Genomic DNA, 22,957 nt, shown 5'->3' with positions numbered 1-22,957 from the left:
TGACCATCAGGATAACATCCCGTAAACATAGCTGATGGATGATTCTTTTGATGAAGGTATGGAGACAGGGTTAAGCCTGCCCAGCCAGGAGGTGGAGAAAGAAGGGATGATAGTCTGATACTGAGTCCTGAACACACTGCTGCTGCCTGGCACAGGACTCGAGCCAACTTTGAACCGGCAGGCATGTAGGTCCCCTGGCTCAGATAGCCCACGCTTATCATAGTGGACGCGTGCATCTTTACGGAGGGGGTACACGTGTGTGCAAGCAGGCACAGCCCCTTGCTCCTGTGGTATTTCAGAGATAACTTTACATGAAGGACAGCTCCAACTGAAACACTTCATAGCCTAGCCAGGAAGCCCCTGAGAAGTGGGAGGCCCTGGTCCAAATCCAGTCCCTGCCTGATTCAGAGAAAGATTCTTGCCTGGAGGTCATAGCACTTCGTAGGAGTTGGGACAGTTTGCTGGCTGGTCATAGGAAAAAAAATCAGCAAGAAAAAGAGAAGACCCTTCTACCCCTGAAATACCTTGATGCTTGGGGCGCTTGCCTAAGGGCATATGAATTGTGGGTCCTATCTTCTTTAGAAGAGAAGGGATTTATAAAACATGAATCTCTAACACCCTAGCCCCTAAGCTTTTGCGTGAAAGGGGACATATCTTATAGCTACATCAGCACTCCCAGTCTGGAGACTCCAGCCCTTCACTGCCTTTGCTTTTCGTAGACGTGCCAGAGTCTATGGAGCATGATGCTGAATTCAATTATTTGCAGTTCCCATTTCAACAAGAAGGGGGAAAAAAAGGTAAAAATCTGGTCCCATGCAAACTGATTTTCTTTGTTCTTGAGTTTTGTTCAACAGCTCAGCTAAAATGACAATTATTTGCACATCCATCGTAGCTACACTAATTTCTGAAATTAGGGCTAATTCCCCATGACGGGAAGGCCTGCAATTGTAAAAATAGCTAATCCCCAGCACAAAAGGGATCCTCTGGTTATTTACGTGAAAATACTTTGTAGGTAGCTCAAGACGACATGTCCTAAGCAGCAGACAGGCTACAGGGAGCCAGGAACTTCTGAGCTCTACCCAGACTCTCCTACTGAGACGTTAATTAAATTTAAATAAATCACTGTCACGACTTCAGTCTCCTAGTCTCCTAGTTTTCCCTTCCTGCAATTGGGAGGCAATTCCTACTTAGAAGGGGGAGGAGGTGCTTATATTTGCATAATGCTCTGAAAATATGGAGGGTTAAGATAAATACAAAGAAGGGTTTGCTCCAAATGTCACTTTCCTAGCAAAATGACTGAGGATTTGTTCAGTTATTGGTAACAACAAATACTGGATTTGATTTAGATTAATAGAAAAGTTACAAAGCTGTGAGATATGAGCAATGAAATATACTTTTAAGGTTTTGCTAGGCACTCTACCAGGGTATGATATTCATGGAAATAGCTTCCTTAGATGTTTAGGAAAAACAATTCCAAAGCAATTGAAGAAACACAAAGGACAAATTAAATAACAAACCAATTACCCCCAATTTCATGTATATGCTTAAGCAAAGTACAGTGATCTAATAACTACCAATGAAAGTGCAAGTCTAGTATTTAATAGCACCAAATCTCTTTTACTGCTCATCAGATAAAAACCCACTTGATTAGAGCCATATGAATCCCAGAGTTTAATTGCAATAGCATCTAAAATTAAAGCATTTTACTTGACTTATCACAAAGAGATATATAAACTTACCAGTTTGTTATGTAAATGAGGCATTTTGAACACGAGCCAGAAGATCTTTGGTATTTCCACAAATTCTCCGTATTCCATTATTTTAGTGTTAGCTCAATAAATTTAACAATTAACGAAAAAGTAGAAAAATTTCAATAGTTAAAGTTTCATGAAACTATAACACAACAAAAGATTCCTGGTAGAATGAGGAAAGGAGGCCGGGCCTCTATTTCATGACATATTTTGAAAAGAAAATTAGACCCAAATGCACATTTTATTACTTGCGTACTTTTCAGTATTCAAATCCATCTTGGGGGAAGGTGCAGGAATGTGTGTGTCCTGGCATGGGGTATGGTGTGACTGAGTGTATATAAGGTTATATCTAGAGGAGGATTTTTTACTTCTGCCTTGGAGATAGTCAGGTTCACAATCACCCTTGCTTCTTCCAAAAGCAAGTTTCACAGACATGATACAACACTAAAAACATATTAGTCTCGTGATTCTCACTCCCACTGCCCCGATGAATTCTCCAAAGGACTGTAGCCACCCAAGGTCTGTGACCACGTAGAAAAAGAGGAGCCAGACCAGTTCTCCGAGCACTGGAGTGATGTACTCTCACAGACATTTATTAGCAGGCAAAATGATACTCCCTACATCAACTGGAGTTTCTTTGGTAAGACTGAATTCATCGGTCACTAAAGCAAGTGAAGTCACTGGAGCGTAAGTTGATTATTATCACATGGACCACTACAGCTGCTTCAGGTTTGTGGAGTATGGTAGGATGGGATGATCTTATGACTAGCCAAGGATGGCTTTATCCCCCTACATTTTTGGTAACAAAGAAGTCCAGCACGATTCTTGAGATGCATTTTGACAACGAGTACAGAGATAGCCCACTGCCCTCATAAAGGAGGTTGTGTCTTCTTTTTAAGAGGGCTAACGACTAGCATCACACATCTGTCTCTCCTAGGTCTTGGACTCAGCACAGCTGCCAGATGCTCTAATATAGTTTAAACCAGGAAAAGACCCTAGCAGAACACATTACTTCACTCTACTGCACTCCCGAACGCATACTTTCAAACAGGTGGTCGAAGAACACAACACTGCAGTTCTCAACCTTGTCCATCAATGAATAAATGAATTTTATTCTAAACGCAGCATTTGTTTTACATTGCTCTAGAACATGGCCAAGAGTACTGTTGCTTAAAAAAATACCCCAGAAGACTACCTAACCTCGGAGTTGTACTCTATAAAATAAAAAGTGCCATTCCTTCCAATTCAGATGGATTATTCTGAGGTATAACTTGGCAGCTGCTATTTAACATAAGTAAGGATTCTCCTCAACCAGATGGGTGAAGGGGGGTAGGGGGAGGAGGAAGGGAAGAGGAAACCTGATCATTAAAAAGGCCTCTTTTATGCTTGGCTAGAAAAAAGATCCTCAAAACCTATCAGAATTGCATTTACAGTAGCTCTTAATGAAATCCAGAACTAATGTTTCTAAATGCAACGCAAGAGTTATATTTTTATGGATAGTATTTGGCTTCCGATTTGCTCCGTTTGATCTACAACTAGAATTGGTCGCGTTACCTAGAACAGAAGCCAAAGTCCCATTTCCTTCATTTTACAAATTGATCCCTGCAAGTGCACTCGTCCTTGGAAACATCCGTTACTGCAGAAAGGAGGATGTACGTTTAATTTAGGACTTCTCTCAGACTGCTAATCAACTCTGTTTTGGCACCATTATGAAAAAGGTCTTAGCATGGCTTTCCTAATCTCTCCCTCGTTTCCCCCCACCCCTGTTCACCACTTGAATATTATTTATTTCAGTTTACTGTTATTTCTAGCCCTATTTGCTGCCAGGCCAGCCCCCCACCCCATCAGCTCCTTGACATACTGTCTCTCGTCTACTTCACGTTCCAAGACATTTTTCAAAGCGCGCCTCCAACTTGCCACTGCATTTAACACTTATGGATCCGACAGGCTTTGGAGATAACAGAAATTAAATGGCTGTTGGAATAACTGGGGCTGTCCTGGTAACATCTTATTAGCATCACATTTCCCATGACGAGTGTTAAACGGTGCCAACGTATTATCAGACTTTACAGAGAACTCTTGTTGAAGTTAAAAACAAAACAAATGAGCTGTCACGGTGGATCAACAGACTATCACTACAGCATCCCCTTCCCTGCAACAGCTCCCCACTGCCTCGTACACTCAGCTCCTTCCCGGAGCGAGGGACAGCATGTTGTACTCCCAGATCTCTTTTGCACAGGCTACAAAGGAGCTAAGCAAGCATGAAGGATGGATGTGGGAAGGAACAAGTTCTGAACACTCAAGTTCCCAAATCACCGGCCACTTAGTACAGAGAAGGTGGAGAGAGGGTGTTCTGCTGAGACAGTAAAGCTGATTAAGTTTGTGGGATGAGCATGATGCATAACCAGTTAGAGCACTGGCTTTTTAACTAATGCCATGATCCTCAGAGACACTAAGCAGCTGTAATTCCCACTCAACTCAGTGGAATAAGGCTTTGAGAGAATCGGGTTCAAATCCTCAGGTGGCTTCCTACTAGCTTTGTGAGGCTGGGATCAGGCATAGTTCACAAGTATGAAGGTGGTCATTTGTGGGCAACATTCACAATACTTGTTGTAAAGAGTTTTACTGAATCAGCAAGCATATCCTTTATTTTATCAGTGAAGGCTAAGAACTGGAACAACAGTAAAGGATTAACAGGGATCATTAGCAATGAGGAAACAGCAGACATTTTTCCCCAGAACGTGGCAGACTTACAAGGAGAGCAGAATCCCCTAGAAGAATTCGATCAGAATAGCAGAATTCTCCTCGTCCTCTTCAACAATTCTTAAAACCACGTATCAGCACCATGCCCCCCACTGTTCTCAGGACTAGCTTGCTTTTACCAAATGCCTTCATCTATAACTTACAGGGCTCTGTATATCTTTTAATTGAAAAAAAACAAATGCACTAGTAGAAAAGCCTGTGCTATGCAACACAGGATGAAGAATCACTCCATAAGACAGAATGGCAAAGGCAAGCACTCCAGAAATGTTCCAAGTGCCATCAATCGGGGGCCTGACTCGATGATCTTCTAAGGTCCCTTCCAGCCCTAGTGTTTATGAAATCATTGCTTTTACCTGCCATGTATAATCTCTCTCTGCATGTCTTATTCTCTCTCTGTTGCTTTTCCTTATTGCTGAAAAATTCTTTTCCCTTATCTACCTTGTATTCTTTCTAGACACTTCCTCCTCTCAGGTCATCTTTTCTATCTCTTAGCTAAACAAAGCCAGTAAGCACAGGACAAACAATAACTGATAAGGACTTAAAATAAAACAAGATGGGGCATTTACCTTGTCCCACTGAACTCTGTTTTAGCTTCTTCACCAAAAAGAACCACTGAAATACTGTTGTGAATTTCAGCTGACTGCAGCATGAAAAAGTGAAGTGTTAAGTATTTAGTCTTTATAGGAACAAGGAGAAAGCAGTTTGCAGATTCAGTTAAACAGGGCACGTCTACACAAAATAATTAATACCCACTGGGCTAATTCTATTGCGCATTAGTGCAGCTGGCAAAAACCATGCTAATGTGCAATATTAGTCCAATACACATTAAGTATCACACAAAGTGTTCATCTGTGCTAATGTGCAGTAGCACCAATTATGGCACATTAGGTTAGTACCTGTTATTAACGGTACTAAACTTAATGCGCGGTGATTACAGGACTCAGAATTCATGGCAGAGGTGATATCTTTCATTACATCAAATAGGTATTTGCAAAAATTCTTTATTTGCAAGCTTTCAGACACACACACCCTTCGTCAGGCATAAAAGAAAGCAAAGATTGTAAAATGTCTCCTAGGTGGAAATGAAAATTTGTATTTCACAGGAAAGCTGAAGGTGTTGTAAGATCTCCTGGTTGGAATAGTTCATTTTTTGCAAATTAGGCTCAGATAAAAGTTGGAAAAAAGTCTTTTTACCTTGAAGTTGTCTGGTGGCAAGCAGGAGGTAGAATTATGTTTCCTTCTGGTTATGTTGTTTCATACTTTACAGAAGAGTGGGAAGATTGAATGCTCTCCTGGAAGCAAAATTTACCACCTGGAAACCTGAAAGCTGACACCCTGCCCCTGCCTGTTGTTCGAGCTAAATTTGCATTTCTACAGAGCTCAGAGGCACATCAACATAACAGAAATTCCTGCCCAGGATTTAGTTGGTCTAATAAAAGATATCACCTCTACCCAGAGTTCCGATTCCTTTTGCCGTAGACTAATATGGCTACAACCTGTAAACCGTAATTACAGTGCATTAATGAATGTGTAGATTCATTCATATTCATGCATGATATAAACTCTGCTCCTTTATGCTACACGTAATGCATTTTTGGAAGAAACAATCTGGTTAACTTTCAGTGGGGCTTGAGAAAGGTATAAACTCGGGCCATTGGAGGTCTCAGCTTCATTCCGGAGGGAAGCCGTGTGGACCCAAGAGGAAACAGAGAGGGAATCTCACTTGGCTTGCTTAATTAGCACCTTTTGAAACTTGTCCGTCTCTGCCTTCAGGGCAATCACAAAATGAGATCTGCATTATGTAGTAAGCACTGGAACAGGTGACCCAGAGAGGTGGTGGAATCTCCATCCCTGGAGGTTTTTAAGACCCACCTAAACAAGGCCTTGGCTGGTGATATAGGTGGGGATGGTCCTGCTTTGAGCAGGAGGTTGGGTTAGATGACTTCCTGAGGTCCCTTTCAACCCTAATTTTCTAGGGTTCAATTATTTGATACTGCAAATTAATGGATTAATAATTCTGAAGAAGAGGGGGAATCTAACTCACCCTGATGAACTAAAACATTGCTCTGTAAGCTAGTGGCATCTTTTCGCTATTCCCTCTGATTCACTAGCCACAGTATTTCATCATTAAAACATCTAACACTTTCCTCTACATCACCCTGTGAACTTCACAGACCCCTGTGTAAACTCTGAATAGCAGGGTGTGAATTATATATCACAGGCTCTTCTTAATTGCGGATAGACTGCTGGGTAGCTGCAGAACTGCAGTCACCTGGCATATTGCACTTCTTGGTGGTTGCCTTTATTACAGCACAAGAGTTGAAGTGGTGCCATCCAACAGGGTGCCTTGCAGAGAATTATTTATCTGTTTTGTTCTTTGGCCTGTACAAGCGTTCTTTGTCCCCTTGAAAGTACCAGGAGTTCCCAGCAGTAAGCAAGCAAGATCACAATATAGCTCCAGTTCAAATAAAAAGACCTGTAAACTCTCAGAGGAAAATTCAAGCAAGTTACTATGTTGGGAGATAAGACTCTTGCCCTCTTTCTCTGGCTCTTGAAGATGAGCAGCAATGTGCCAGTGTATATGAGGAGGTGGATTTGATTAATAAAGTTTGATGATAAAATTGCTCCCCCTCTTTGTCTTAAAGGTCAGCTAAGGCTTTGAGCAATGCCACATGAATCAAAAGTGAATCCTGTTGAGGAAACGATTGGGACCGACCTTGCTTTGAAATGTTCTTTTTTGATACTATGTTCCAAGCCTATAAACTTTGAAGCCAACTTGAGATGGGTTGTAATAACTACTGTAAAATACACATGCTCCTTTCACAGGCAGATTTTAGCTTGAACATCTTTTTCCCCAAAGACTCTTATTTTCCACTATCACACTCCTCTGAGAAATAACAAACGGATAGGATGACTCAGGCAATTAGTAGTAAGCTACAGAGAGTTTCACTTCCAGCCACTGGTTTAAATCCAGCTTAGTTTAACAGTTACTAAACCATTATTGCTGTGTAGAAGAACCTGCAGGATTTATGCACAATGATTTAAGAGGAAACTCACCCCACCCCACTAAAGACAGAGTATTTGGGCTTTGAGATTCGTAGAGAGCACGTCACTTGGGAAAGCAAAATTTACCTTGCACTGAAGTGAGGGCAGCATGGGGCTGCCGCGTGCCCCCTTGTTGTTGCTGTTAACAATCACATCTCCACTGTATTAGCTGTGTGGGGTCACAGGAGCCACATAAATATGAATCTGCAGCAACCTCCAGCCTACCCACAATGCGTTCTTCCATGCCAGTTCAACACAGGCCCTGAAGAAAAGAGAGGGTGCCAGGGCAGCTCGAGGTACCCCAGAGCCATGCCTGAGATCTTGGCACAAGCTATGGGAAGGCAATGTGATCTCTCCCAATAGGAACGCAAGCATCCCCCTCCAAAGGGCCGGTGCATGATTCTGGCAGCTGACAACATGACCCAGCTTGGGGAAAACCAGAAAGGAAGTCAAGGCCTTGGACTGGTCTGGCTACTATGGAGAATATTGTGTCAAAGCCAGATGTCTGTGAAAAACTGCTGCTGGGCCTCCTCCTGATTCATGCAAGACCCTTGTGTCCACAACCATAAACCACCTTTGTTATGAGGTGGTGGAGAGATGACAGGGCAGGGATCAGGTAAAAAAAAACAACACACTACTGAATGGCACGGTGGTATGGTCTCATTCCAGTGAGGCTAACTATAGAAATTCCAGCTACATGAACTCTGGTGAAAACACAAGATCATTTTTGGGCTCTTTCAAAATATCCAGCAAGTAGCGATCACACATTCTATATGTAATAGATTTTTACGTATTGAAGGTGGTAAAATTAAACTTGGTTTCTACTTAGCTTCACCTGTGTTTCATGTAAAAGGAAAAAAAAAATCTGGATGAGCTATTAAAAACAACAGACAGTTGGCAAACCTACCTACAGGAGAAACCCACAGTTTGAACTGGACTTAGTGGAATACGTCTCAATAGAAACTTATTCAGTTTTATGAAAGAGGTGTTACGGTTAGCAAGTAGGACATCAGAGCACTACATGCTCAGAAAAAGGTTTATATATGCCAACCAGAATACAAAATTAACGAGGATGCTAATTTGATGCGTTCTTACATTAACATCAGAATGAGCCCAATTATAGCTAGACTTTGGGAGCCTTTCTACTAGCAGCAGTCAGAACCAAGCTGTTTGATACACTGTGCTTTGACTGATGCCTTCCCTTTAAACAGAAAGAATGAACACTTAGTGTGAAGTGACATGTTACACTTAGACCATACTAAGGACACTTAAAATGTGAGTGTTCACATATTAAAGCTCATTAACTCATGCTAAGGAGCACACAGCAGAAGTGTTCACATCACAAACCCTGTCAGGTAATACTTGCAAATTCTGCTAACACTTCAAACCACGATTTTGACATTACAAATTGATCAACTATAATCAATCTTAATGCCTTGTGACCAAAGTAAACACAAGCCCTCTTTAAGGCCAGTACTGATGGTACTGTCTACAAACCTTGAAGAGTTTCCAACAGTAAAAAAGAGAACTGATTGCAAATCTATGCAAGGAAGTCCAGTGCAATGACTTGTGCCTACAAGACACACAGTGAGCACCTCCTAATAACCATCCTTCAATACCTGGCATGACTATGGCAATTCAAAGACCACACAAGCAACATGTAAGTGCCATACCTGTTAAAACTGAAACGGTCATAAACTCTACAACAAAGACTGAAGAAAACAGCACTGAAATCCTGACTGCCGAACTCTACAGAATTATAATCACTTCAGTCTACAAAGCACCCAACATGAGTCTTGCCTTTACAGATACACCAGGGATCACTCCGAACAAACCACAAGTGATCACTGGCGACTCTTTAACAGCCACAGCACGCAACGGGGCTACAATGAGACCAAAAGTGGTGAAGCAGTAGAAGCCTGGTCGGATGCATACCACCTAAATCTAATCCATTACCCAAAGCTACCTAAACCATTCAATAGCAGCCCCTGGAAACAGGGATACAACCCAGACCTTATATTCACCACCAACACCATCACTGGGCTAAATAATAAAATGGTATTAGACCCTATCCCCCATTCTCATTATTGACCAGTTGGCATTCAGATCAAAGCTGCAACCATGCCATTTCACAAATGTTTCAACTTTAAAAAGGCAAACTAGAAAGGCTTTTCAGAATGCCTTGATGCCACAGTCCAAACCATCAAAGTACTGCCTGATGACTATGACCAATTCATAAAAGCTGTACAGAAATCTGCAAGGAATGCCATCCTGTGGGGCTGCTGCACCAATTACATGCTAGGTCTCACTCTGCAAACCACTGGCCTGTACTAAGACTACAGGCAACAGCGTGAACTAGACCCGTTTTTCTGCAAACGCTATCACTACAGGCAAGGAGCCCGTGTCAGCCGTTACAGAAGAATGCAGGAACTCTTGGGAGACCTTGATTGAGTCAACTGGTATAACGCATAACAGTAAAAAGGCATGGGCAGCAATATGCAAACTGAGCAAAGACCCATGAAAGGTTGATCAACATCATAATGTCACCAGTAATTATACTGCCCAACAGATGCTTCTCAGTGGTAAAACTCCCAAAACAAATAAAAAAACCAAAAAACACTCAGACTGGAAAAGGACAAGTACCCTAAAGACACAGGTTTTACAAGCCCCTTTTCAATGACAGAGCTGAATGCTGGTATTAATGCACTGAAGGCTGGGAAAGCAGCCAGCCTTGACGACACACTTACTGAACAAATCAAGCAATATGGATCCCAGTCTCAAGACTAGCTCCTCTGCCTATAAAAACTCATGCAGTTAGTAAAAACATCCTAAAGATATGGCAACGTGCTCAGGGAAAGATCCATCCGACCCAAAGAGCTTCAGACTTCTTTCTGCTATGTCACACATGTAAACTGTATAAATGACTGATACTGAACCAGCTTGCCCCATACGTGGATAAACACCAAATCCCTGAACAAGACAGCTTTTTCCTGGGGGGGGGGGAAATCAACAATGAGCCAGCTGCTCAATCTAACTCAACATATTGAAGATGGTTTTGAAAGAGGTCAAATCGCTGGAGCTGTTTTTGTCAACCTAACAGCTGCCTACATTACAGTTAACCACTGACAACTCCTCCACAAGACCCTGGAAATGACAAAAAAAAATCTATACCTTACAGAGCTTGGTATGAGCCCTGCTTGAAAACAGACTTTCTTGTCAAACTGGATAGGAAACAAAGCAGATGGATGCAACAGATTAATGGCCTCCCCCAAGGAAGCACACTTGCACCACTGTTATAAAACACCTATACAACCAAATTGATCGATCTGGAAACAAAATGTTTCATGTAAGCAGATGACCTGCGCATAACAGCCTAAAACACTAGCTTTGACCATACTGCAAAATCCCTGTGGGAGGCACTAACTGGCCTAACCTCATACTACACTGAGAAACAATTATGCGCCAGCCCAACGAAAACACAAGTATGTGCCTTCCTTTTGAAAAACGACAAGGCCGACCGCCAACAAAGCATTACATGGTCTGGGACTCCACTATCCCACTGTCCAAACCCAGTTTGCCTTGGAGTCACAAAGCCAAGGTGAGCCTTGGAGTCACAAGACAAAGCCAAGGTGAGCACTCGTAACAACAATTTATACAAGAACATCAACTTGAAATGGAGAGCCCCTCAACCATCTGAACCACTTCCTTGGCTCTCAGCTTCTCTTCTGCAGAGTATGCATGCCCCCTGTATGAGAGAAATCCATGCATGCCAAGCGCTTTGACCCCATTCTGAATTACAGCTGCTGACGCGTCACAGGATGGCTGAAGCCTACCAGCCTAACCAGTGCGTGTCTGCTGCCTGGCGTCACTCCACCTGACATCAGAAGAGCAGCAGCCAGCAAGACACAATGATCAAGACAAACCAAAGATGCGAGACACCCAACATATGACCACTGTGTGGCACGCAAATGTCTGAAGTCACACGGAAGTTTCCTCACCAGCACTCAACCTCTTGGTGCCACACCCAAGGAGACAAGATTATAGATGTGAAATGAGAAACTGGAAAAAAAAACCCATCTGGCAGTGAAAAAGTGGACATTCCAGCACCCAAGTCCTTACCACCAGAGGATGACGAACCACAGCAAAGGTGGCAATGTCTCAACTGCCTACGTACAATGAAAGGTCTCCCAAAGAATACACGGGCACAAGCAGGTGTAACAAAATGGTCAAGCGTGGTATAGAGACATGAGAAGAAGAACTCATGATAAGTTCCCCCTGAGCATCTCAAAGTTATGCCATGTCAGGAGAGGGTTAACTCTGGGCCTTGCTACTTAGCTCATGTTAGGGTAACTTCATTCTGTTCCACAGAGATGAAACAAGAAATCTGCAGTCCTTTAGTATCCCAGGATGCACCACTTCTAGACCCTCATACCCTACTACCCAGAGCAAGGAGAGAGGCTGGGTGCCCTGGCTCCTAGCCACTCCCCTGCTTGCCAGCCCTCTCACAGCAAGTCAAAGCTGGGCAGGCAAGAAAGGGTATTAGGTCTTAACATGCGACTGCTCACTGCATGTTCCCACTTTAACACCGCTTAACATTGTACCAGTTCCATATGATCCAAGTACAATGTTGAACTTCACCGTTAGACTTGAGGAAAGAAAGTGTGGCTTCAAGACTTTTAATCTTGTTTCATGACTAAAATGCAACTGGGATCTCTAGCAGTTTATCCAATTGAAAAATCATTGCCCCAAAAGCAGCAGTTTGCAAATATATGATGCTTAACATCCTACAATCCCCAAACTCTTTACAAACAGCTAAGTACCACATTACTTCTGTAGTAGACACATACCATATCCATTTTACATATGAGAGAGGCTTCAGGCTAGGCAAGGTGGAGCCCCATGGAGACTAACATGTTCAGAAAGATGAAAGCTTTTGTAAGCAACAGCCTACTTTGTCAACTGCTATGAAAAGACTTGCAGAGAGCAGGAGTACCTTGAGATGGTCTAAGTCTGGCTCTTCTTGTCACACGGAGCTCCCAGCTTGAACACCTCAGAGACATCATTAGTAGCCTCCCACCTCTCCCAGAAAAATGACAACCATCTGAAGGTAGACGGAGGGGACCACCCTGTCCTGATTTACAGGCAACTCTGCAACCTTAAATGTCACCTGTCCACCAACAGACTATTTAAGCCCTATTCTCACTAAGCCACCAGACTTTGCTTCAGACCCCGATACCAGCTGTACCCCTCATCAACCCAGACCTCATTATACCATCCAGGGTTTGTTCACCTGCCCCTCTACCAACATCACATATGCCATCACCTGCTTACAGTGCCCCTCTGCTGTCTACGCTGGACAGATGGGGCACACCCTGATTTGACATCAGTTGCACAAAGACACAAAAGCCAGTGGCACAATGCTTTAACCTCCCTAGATAGTCCATCACTGACCCAAGGTAGCTGGTCTTGGCCAACAAAACTTCAGCACTCAATTTGAGCATGAAATTGCATAACACCAAATCATCGACAGACTGGACTATTACATATGGTCTCAATCTTAGACTCCAGATTCTTCTCCCAAAACCTGTCGTACCTTTTACAATGCTTATATACCTCAACGGGTTAGCCGCTTTATTTATCCTTTTTGGATCTCTTCAACCCACCCTTATCTCGCTCATAACTGCCTTCTCCCTCATCCTTTCCTCCCCCTTTCCCTGTCCTTTGTATTTAAATTACCTTTTTCCCTTTCTGCTTAGCACCCTGCTCTCTGCAAGTCCATTCATAGCATCTGATGAAGTTGGCTGCCCCTTACAAAAGTGTATGCATCTCTGATTCAGTTAGTCTATAAGGTGCAACTCCACCCTGCCTTCTGCTTGACTTCAGACTAACATGGCTAACTACCTCTTCCTACAGATGACAGAGAAGCTTGCTTGACTGCAGAGCTGGCACGAGAATCCAGGAATCTTGACTCTCAAAACTAGTGATTTGTTTTTTAGTTGAAATGTTTAACGGTAATCAATCAGAGAGAATTTTTAAGTTTTGTTGCTAGAATATAATTGAATCAGAAAGCTAGTTAAACATGTTGCTCATTTACAATGCCTGCAGCAACAGGAACCCATTGTTTTATTTCTACAAATAGTCTAATTCAAGTTGTCAAGCTATTTTAAACAATTTGCGACACCAAGTTAATCTCATTCAGTATGCAGTTCACAAAAATTATATAAAGAGGAGGAGAGAGGAAATTGTCACTTTCCCCATGCCTGGATACCATCTCTAAAATAAACTTTGTGAAACAGTTCATCAGAGGAATGTAAAAAGTGACAGTGCCAACCTTTATTCTTCTATAGAGTATGTCTGAATTCCATTTATAGCCTTGAGATTACTATATTTGGCCAAACCTTGATATCATTAAGCCATTATCATTGCAATGGGCTACTATAAATAGCACAGGAACAGTGAATGTTTAAATTTCCACCTGGAAAGCATCAGGTAAATAAAATAATCTATGTATACTTTAATGTGTGTGTGTGTGTATGTGTGTGTATCAGATATAATCTTATGCAAGATAAGATCATTTAATTGCATAATTCACTGCGTTGTTTACCCAAAAAGGGGACTCGTATAGTCTTGGGAACTCCTTTCCTGATTATATTTGACAATGGTCTTTATATTTAACACACAGCTGTGGGAAAGGTCAAGTCACACCACGAAGTTCTGTATTTGTCAAAGTTAATTCTCATACAATAACTCAGAGAAAGATTCCTCACTTCAAAAAACCCCTCATAAAACATGGTCATTTGCATCTAAACTGAATATATTAACCCAACATATCTTTTCATCTTGACCAACACCACTGCCTCAGATTCATTTTAATACAGCATTGTCTGGAAAAATAACTTGCTGCCAAAAGTGAGAGGAAGTCATATTTTCATTGTGGATAAATTAGTCTCTGAACTTTACTTTCCATCACAATAAACAGGAGATTATGAACTCATTCACAGGAAGCCCTGAATAAGGTCTTAAACAGATTTTTCTTTTATTCACTCATGTTAGAGAGACCACTTCACTTCTGCATGAAAATCACATATATATCCTGCACAGGTAGAAGCATGCCCCTAGGAAAAAAATATCTGCTTAGACAGTGTAATGGACAGGAAGATGCAAGTGCCTCTGTCCTCTACCAAATGGACTACCTATTGCTTATATTTAAGAGCCTCTATAGCAGGGGTGGGTAAAATACAGCCCATGGGCCAGATCCAGCCCATGAAGTGCCTTTGTCTGGCCTGCGGCAGGTTCCTTGGTCCCACTTGGCCCAGGTGCTGCCCAGCCATGGTGCGTCCTGCCACCCCCTGGGCATGCAGTAAGGTGGGGGCAGCTCCATGGCTCGACTGCCTTTCTAGGCAGCCCAGACAATGGCAGCTCCTTCTGGCCGCCGCCGCTGCTGGCCCCAGCCCCGTGGTACCAGCAGGGACCTGCGCACTCAGCCCCGACCCAGTCCGGACTTGTCCATCCATGGGCAGTCCCAACCCGGTGCCCCGCGCCGGTCCAGACTCTCCCATCCAGACTCAGCAGCATCAGCAGTGGCAGCTGCCAGGCAGAAACTGTTGTTCAGTGAATGGGAAAAGTGGCCTCTCCCCTTCACCGCTGCCGGGCAGTTCTTGCTGCAGCCAACCAGATCCTGCGCCGCGCTGGGCTGCCCTGAGGCTGCTCTGCACTCTCACTGCTGCCACGCTCCGCAGCCCAGAGGCGACAGTGATGGCAGCAGAGCCATGGGGCAGCCCAGGGCAGGCTTTGGGCACCTGGAACTTCCTGGCAGCAGTGAGGGGGAGTGGCTGCTTTTCCCCATGCTGAGCAACAGTTTCTGCCTGGCAGCCACTGCTGCTGAGCCTGGACGGGCGAGTCTGGAGCAGGTGTGGGGTGTGCCAGGTTGGGGCTGTGCGCTCGGGTCCCTGCTGGTACCATGGGGCCGGGCCAGCAGCAACGGCAGCTGGAAGGAGCCACCCCAGCCCCACTGCATGCCCAGGGGGCAGCAGGACACGCCACACCTGGGCAGTACGGAGCACCTGCAGGGTACACTGGGGACTGTGCGCTGTTGGCGGTGGCAGGGAGGTGCCGTAGCGTACGTGGGCTTTGAGCAGTTGCAGGGCGGGGGTGGGTGCTGACTAGTCAGGGGCGTGCATGGAGGGGGCTCTCATGTACACCCCACCATACCCTCAAACCTTCCCCCACAAAGCCCACAACCATAACCTCCCCAACACAACTGCACACCCAACAAAAACTATACTCACCCACACCCTGCATCACACTCTCCCACACCCGCATGCCTCTGGGGGGAGCCCCACTCACTGCTACATGCACACACCCCACCACACGCAAAAATAAAAATATATATGTTGTACAAATATTTTTTGTATTTGTATTTCTGCTCTCAGAAACTATATAACAAACAAACAAACAAATTAAAAGCCTGCAAATGGAGATCAGTCAAAATATTATGGGAAAACAAGTACAGATCTGGTTTGTTTTTATTTTATTTTTTTATACTGCCCACTAAGAACATTTTCCTCCAAACAAATGATTCATTGGTAATAAAGTTCTACCATATAAGGAAATTGGAGGAACACATGAAAGGGCAGTTTCTGAAGAAATGGACAATCTGCATAGTTCTGAATAATACTAAAAATAGTTTGGAGTGGAGAAGACATTAAGGCCTCTATCACAAATATGTAGAAAGGGGTGTCAGGGGTGGGGGTTCCTTCAAAACAGGTAAAAAAAAGTAACTTCCATCATATGGAAAAGCTCATTTCCTGTTAAAAGAACTTTTCTTTTCAATTCAAATTAAACATGGGGCCTCTACTAAAACCTCAGGCCCAATACTCCATCAATTTCCAGATGTTTGAAATCCCTGTCTAAATATGAATTCAGCAAATGGTTTCTTTCTTCCTTCATGTAGTGGGACAAATCAAAAGTTTGATCTGAACAGCCTCAAAGCTTTGATGATCGTATATTCAGATATCAACATCCTGACCCACATTTAGTAAGAATTCATAAACAAATTGTAATGTGTGTCTACATATAGTATACACACACACACACACACACTCTGCAGAACTACATTGCTTGCAGGTTTTCTAGTAATATGCACTTGAAATTCTCTTAATTTTGCTCATTATGCCTTAAATATCAACAAAAAGAATTCTCCAAACATTAGCAAAAACATGCAAGGCAGTACCTGAGTAGACAGCTAGCACTAAGCAGGCTGCAAAACAGAGATTTGGAGAATTTTTGGGTGGAGGTAGCAGATTAAAAAACAAACAACACTTTTCAGGATCTTCATGAGTGCACATGGAGCCATGGATTCTGGAAGCATTTGAGTCTCATCCAGAAGGCCTGCAAATCCTAACTTCAGGCAGCTCAATTCACCTGCTTTCAGCAGGGCAAAGGGCTGAGCTGAATTTGCTGCAATTCATACTTACAGTACCAGCAAGCCACTTTTTTTTTCCTATCCTGATTAGCAGATCAGGGAGTTATCCTCCCTGGAAGCTTCAGTAGAACTTATGCTCTCAGACACAATACTGAAGCAATAGTTCTACCATAACCTTTAAATCAGTAAGAAATGAAAATATACATCAAAACACAGTGGACAAAGAAAGTCAGCCTGCCATATTTCAATGAGCAATGGAAAGCATTAGATGAGTCCATTACATAGCACTCATTAAAAATAATATTAAAAAAAACTCACAAAGCAAAAACAAAGCTAAAGGAAAACAAGGCTCTCCCACTTGTATTAGGTATGAAAGAAACGTTTCTGCTTATTAACTATCAACAGGAAGCCACATTCAATGGGGAGGCACAACACCCCTGCACTAACTTGACTTATTTTTGAATTGCCTTGACACAATAACCTGTACCTAAAACAGGCCATAGATCTTCTGCATAACAATGAAAAAGAAACCCGGTTAAGATGGCTGGGAGTTTTCTAATCTCAAGCAACTTTCCTCGACCACTGTACAGACTGCAGTTAAATGCAGACCTGCTAGTTCTCAGCTAATTCATGTATTCCTTTGATTTGAATACTACTTCCTTCAATATGTTTCTTGGTTCACCCATAGGCTTTAAAAAGCTATGGCAGTAACGGATAATTCCCAGAAGAAAGTATTTTACTGCACCCATTCAAGGCAATGGGCTTCATGCCCAACTCAGAGCGAAATGAGTAATTTCTTCCAAGTCGCATCTCCTTTTCCAGTCCTCTTACTTACTTTGTCATTCCTCAGAATTATTTACCATTATTAACAGATCTTTCAGCTCAGTGGCCCCTTTAATACTGTTGATTTATTTATACAACTTGTCATCTTAAACAAATCTGAAATTCAGCAGCATGAGTTTATTGGTTGGACTCTGACCTTGCAAGTGTTATTTCAATTTTTGCGCCTATTGCTGCCATATCCAAGACCAACGCCCAAGAGCTACAAAACAATTAGAGTATTGTGCAGGATTGTACCTTCATGGATTTTCATGCAACTATGTTTGCTCTAACCCTGCACTGGAGGTCAAATGATAGACAGAGGGACGGTCCGTCTTGAAGCAAAATGGCATTCGGCATGATTAAAATAAATGCCTCTGAAACATGGAAAGTGCATCTATTAAGCAGAATGAGGTTCCTTCTGAACCGAATGTAGCTTATTTTGCTGGAGGGAAGAACTGCCCTGAAACCCATTTTTCATAATACAGTCCAAAGAATAGTGGGAAGGAAGAACTATTTTATAAATCTCTCTATTAACACCTGCCATAAGATCTGCAATTACTTCACAAATAAACTTCAAACCTAAGAGTAAGCTGAATATTGAGTCAGCTCCCTGCTTATTATTCTGGTTCTAAACTTGTTGCCTAGAGACCCCTGAGAAACTTTAATAAGATTTCTGTGTCTCATATCAAAAGACTTGATAGATGGTTTGAGAGGCAACTTCTACTGGATCCGATTTCTGCTTGGATGTGAAGGGAAAGCCTATCTGTGATCAATCAGATGCCATTTATTCAAGGACCAGAGAATACCTCCTCTACATCTGGTATTGTCATCTTATTTTAAAATATGTTATTACATCTCCTCAGATCAAAAAGTCATCTTGCTAACCACAATTTATCTGGAGAAAATCCCTATCAGATTATAGAGATGAAACAATTGTTCCCAGTATATATGTGCTCTTGTTGCAAAAACAAGCCAACAGCAATCTGGGTTGTATTCATAGGAAGGTTACTTGCAAATCAAGGAAGCGATTCTCCTGTACTGTTCAGCACCAGGGAGGCCTCACCTGGAACACCGTGCCCAGCTTTGGGCCCCGCACTTCATGAAGGATACGAACAGTTCGGAAATGGTCCAGCACAGGGCAACAAAAATGGTCAGGGGCCCGAGAGACAAGGAAAGGCTGAAAGTACTGGGGTTGTTTAGTCTGGAGAAGAAAAGACCAAGGGGGTATTTGATACCAGTCTTCAAACACCCAAAGGACGATTACAGAGAGGATGGAGATGGGCTTCTCTCTGGCTGCAGGAGACAGGACTACGAGCAGTGGCCTCAAATTGGAGCAAGAGAAATTTATGTTAAAGACTAGGAGGACTTTCTGACTATAAGGATGGTCAGGCATTGGAACAGAGAAATTGTGGGATCTCCATCCTTGGAAACTTTCAAGAGCAGGTTGGACAGACCCTCGGCTAGGATGGTTTAATCAGGGATGAGCCTGCCAGAAGCAGGAAGCTAGACTAGAAGACCTTGGGAGGTCCCTTCCAGCACAACTGTCCTGTGCACCTATATATTTATAATTTCAACATGTAATGACCATAATTATTTATAATTTAAATATAAAGCTTCTTACCCTGAATTACCCCTTAACCCTGACTGTATTTTTGTACTGGTTCTTTAAAAGAGCTGAACTCAAAGAGAAAAGATCTAGGGGTATTAGCTAGAGCTGTGCTCTGGGTAATAGGGATTGACTGAAATAAAGATGAAAGAACATCTAATCTCGTCTCCTGTTATTTGAGGAAAGGCTTCTGTATTATCAAAACTAATTTTTAAATAAAACTATCCTCCTAAACAGATAATCATCTCCATAAAGACTAGCTTGCATTGCATGTCCTTGATTTCAAATCCAAGAATCGCAGTGTTACTGGACTTTCCCACGTAATACTAAACAATACAACATCTGATTGTCCTGTATCGCTTCCTGTATCAGGCAACTAGCTTTTACTTATTTATTTATTTGCTTTCCTTCAGTGTTAAGCCAACTTTTATGTACTGAAAGAATTTTTTTTTTTTTTTTTACCAGGGTTATTAATACAAGCAGTCCTCAGACTTAAGACGCGGTTTCAGGAACAAATTGTGTCGTAAGTCAAAACGTTGCAACTCGGAACCAATTTTCTCATTAGAAACAATGTTACAAATGAGAGATTGAACCAAGGCCCGATACCCTGTTTTCACTAAAAAATACCCCAGAATTTTGTACTCGATCAATTATAGATGAGTAATATAGCTACATTAATGTATTTATACTGTAAATAGCAATCATATTGATTTGGAAGGACTTCTTTGAGGTGACTTTGCTGGACTTTTTGAAGGGCTCTTGGCTGGAGTCTTCTCAGGAGTCTCGGCTGCAGGTTTTTCTGGAGTCTCGTCTGCTTTCTTAAAGGAAGTGTCCAAGGAAGTTTGGACAGATGCTCTCCAGGGAGATGAGCAACGCAGCAAACTTGTTCGCTGGCGTGGTGTCGCATCAGATCAAGAGTTGTAACGTTGAAACTGACATCAAAGTCGAAACAGGATGTCAACTGATAAGTGGTGTAAGTGCAAAACATTGTAACTCGAAATGTTTTAAGTCGAGGACTGCCTGTGTTGTGTGTTAGTGAAGTAACTCTGAAGAAGTACTTCTTCTCCAAAAAAGGCAAGTTGAATAGGAAAATAAATTTAAAAATTGAAAAGAATGCGAATGTTACAGCTATTCTACAGAGGGACTAGCTCTCTTTAAAATCATTACCAGTTACCATAAAAGTCTGTCTTCATTCCAAAGCTGCATCCTTTACCTTTAAAATACTTAAACAGCTGCCTTTGATATCTGATGAAAATTTGATCTTACATCCTGCCTGATCATCAGGGATCTAGGTTTTCTGTAAAGGGGGAAATGGAAAAAAAAAAACACAAGGGGCTGTGGGGAGCAGGAAGAGGGCTGTCAGGTAGAGGCGCCATGGGCATGTACATGTGCATGGTCGCCAGGTAGCCTGAAGAGCAGCTCCCACAGGTAAGTCTGGGGGGTGCCTGGATTGAGGCCCCCATAGGGAGGGAGGGAGTTGGGCAGGGCTGGGACTGGGGCTGCTGCCAAGCTGGGCAGCTCATGGGCCTCGGGGCCAGATTGCACAACTGCAGAGCCCTGGCAGGGAGTAGGACAGGGCTGCAGGTGACTCATCCCGGGGGGCAGCTCCCTGCCATTGCGCGCACTCCTGGGGTAGGGGCAGTGGGGACCCTTGCCCCCCAGATCTGTGCACAGGGCAGAGGCAGGTGCAGGATGCCCACTGTGGGCTCGGGCTACCCAGTCTGCTGCTCTTCCTAGGGGCCTCCGCAGCCCAGTGGGTGGGACCTGGCACAGCAAAGCAGGGCCAGGCAGGGAAGCTGCTTGCCGCTGAGAGCCCTGCATCACCCTGGCGAGGTGTCCCCTGACCGCCCCCCAACAGAAGTGGGGGCAGTGGCATGGGGTTGTGCCCCTCACTGCTGTGGGGTGGGCAGGAGACACCTTGTTAGGGCACCACAGGGCTCGCGGCAGCAAGGAGGTTCCCCGTCCAGCCTCACTCTCCCCTGCCATACTGGGTCCCACCCACTGGGCTGTGGAGGCCCCAAGGAAGGGCACCAGGGCAGGGAGCAGGAGCCCGCATCAGGCAGCTGTACCACTCCTGCCCCGATCTGGAAAGCATGGGTCCCCTCCTGCCCTCCAGGAGTGTGCATAGTGGCAGTGACTGCCCCCCCCATCCTCCAAGCCCACAGCAGGAAGCCCACAACCCCCCCTCCCCCCTGCCCCAGGCTCTGCTCCTCTGCTCCAGCTACGCTGCCCGTGGGGCAGTGGGGGGGGCGAGGGGCACCAGCAGGGCTGGGAGTCTGTGGTTTGGGAGTGGGGGACCTGGACCTGCATTCTGTGAGCTAAGGGGGCAGGGGGAGCTCCAATTTTCCATGATAAAAATCCCTAAGTTAAACACCAAAATATATAGATATTTAGAATTTATTTTATTATAGTGATTGATGCACTGGTAGGCTTCCACTATCCATCCATCCATCATGGTGTTTCATTTTAATCGCGGAGTTGCAGTTTTTAATCAGAGAATTTGCATTTTTTTTTAATCACAGAAAAACCGAGATCCATGCTGATCATGCATATCAGCATCACCCGACATTGGGTCACAAATGAAAAACACAAAAGCCTGATCTAAGGCTCACAAGATTCTATGGAAAGGCCTATGCCTATTTCAACGGCCTTTGAATTAGACCTTTTGCACCATAACAGTGCAATCTGCTTCCTTTTCCTCGTTACCTTATGCTTCTTTAAATGTGCAATACACCAGGTTTTTGATGGTTTTTACAAGTTTCATGATGTGAAATGTCTTTTTTTTACTGTTATCTAGCAACAAGGATTAAAGGAGGACACTCTAGACATTATAGGTACAATAAACCTACTGTCTTAATTTTAGATGTTGGACACCAAACTTCAGAGTAGAAGTGCCTCTGGATACCAAGTACATACTGGAGTAGTAAAAAGGAGGCTGCATAAGTGGTCAGGGAAAAATGTCTTACTTCAGAAACAGGATCTACCTCGTTGGGATGCTGCGGGAGAATTCTTCGTAATTAAGCAGTGCCATAACTGGAGGACAGCTGCCAGATCACAAGGCAGCCTGGCTCAACGAAAGCTAAACCTGACTTCCCCATCTCCCTGCAAGGCAGCAGAGGTCAGTAATATCAAAATTAAATGCTACATTAAAAACAAAAAAAAAAAAGCTAACAATTATATTGTCTTATAAAGAAGGAAGATAAAATTTCCCGTCTCCGTTTTCTGGTCCATGCTATCCACTTTTCTCTCATCGTCCAAGTTATCACTTCATGTTTCCTCTTCGCTCCAAGATGCTCACAAAATTACCAAGACTGCAGTTTTGAACACTTTCAGTTCTCCTAGAAGTCAATGGGAGCAAAGGTGCTCAATGACCTAGGCTCTGGCTTTGCAACTCACACAGTATATCTGATTTTGTACTACTTATCACTGCCCATTGCTTTACAGGAGGCTCTTTAACAGTGGGAGCAGGGAGCTGAAGAACACTGGTGTGCTGTCTTAGCTGAGGGGCTGCTGGGATCTGGTTCTGATGCCATACTTGTTTCAAGA

At 43.4% G+C, this 22,957-nt stretch overlaps 1 protein-coding gene across 1 annotated transcript in view; it reads right to left on the bottom strand.

The window, feature by feature from the left end:
- ADCY5 (adenylate cyclase 5) overlaps positions 1 to 22,957 on the bottom strand; it is a 307,462-nt gene that overhangs the window by 101,861 nt on the left and 182,644 nt on the right. The gene's annotated exons all lie outside the window — the stretch shown is intronic.

Source organism: Alligator mississippiensis, chromosome 4 (genome assembly GCF_030867095.1).
Source record: "Alligator mississippiensis isolate rAllMis1 chromosome 4, rAllMis1, whole genome shotgun sequence".
In the NCBI taxonomy this organism is placed as follows: Eukaryota; Metazoa; Chordata; order Crocodylia; family Alligatoridae; genus Alligator; species Alligator mississippiensis.
Note: the sequence above shows the minus strand (reverse complement) of the source record. Positions and strands in the feature narration are given on the sequence as shown.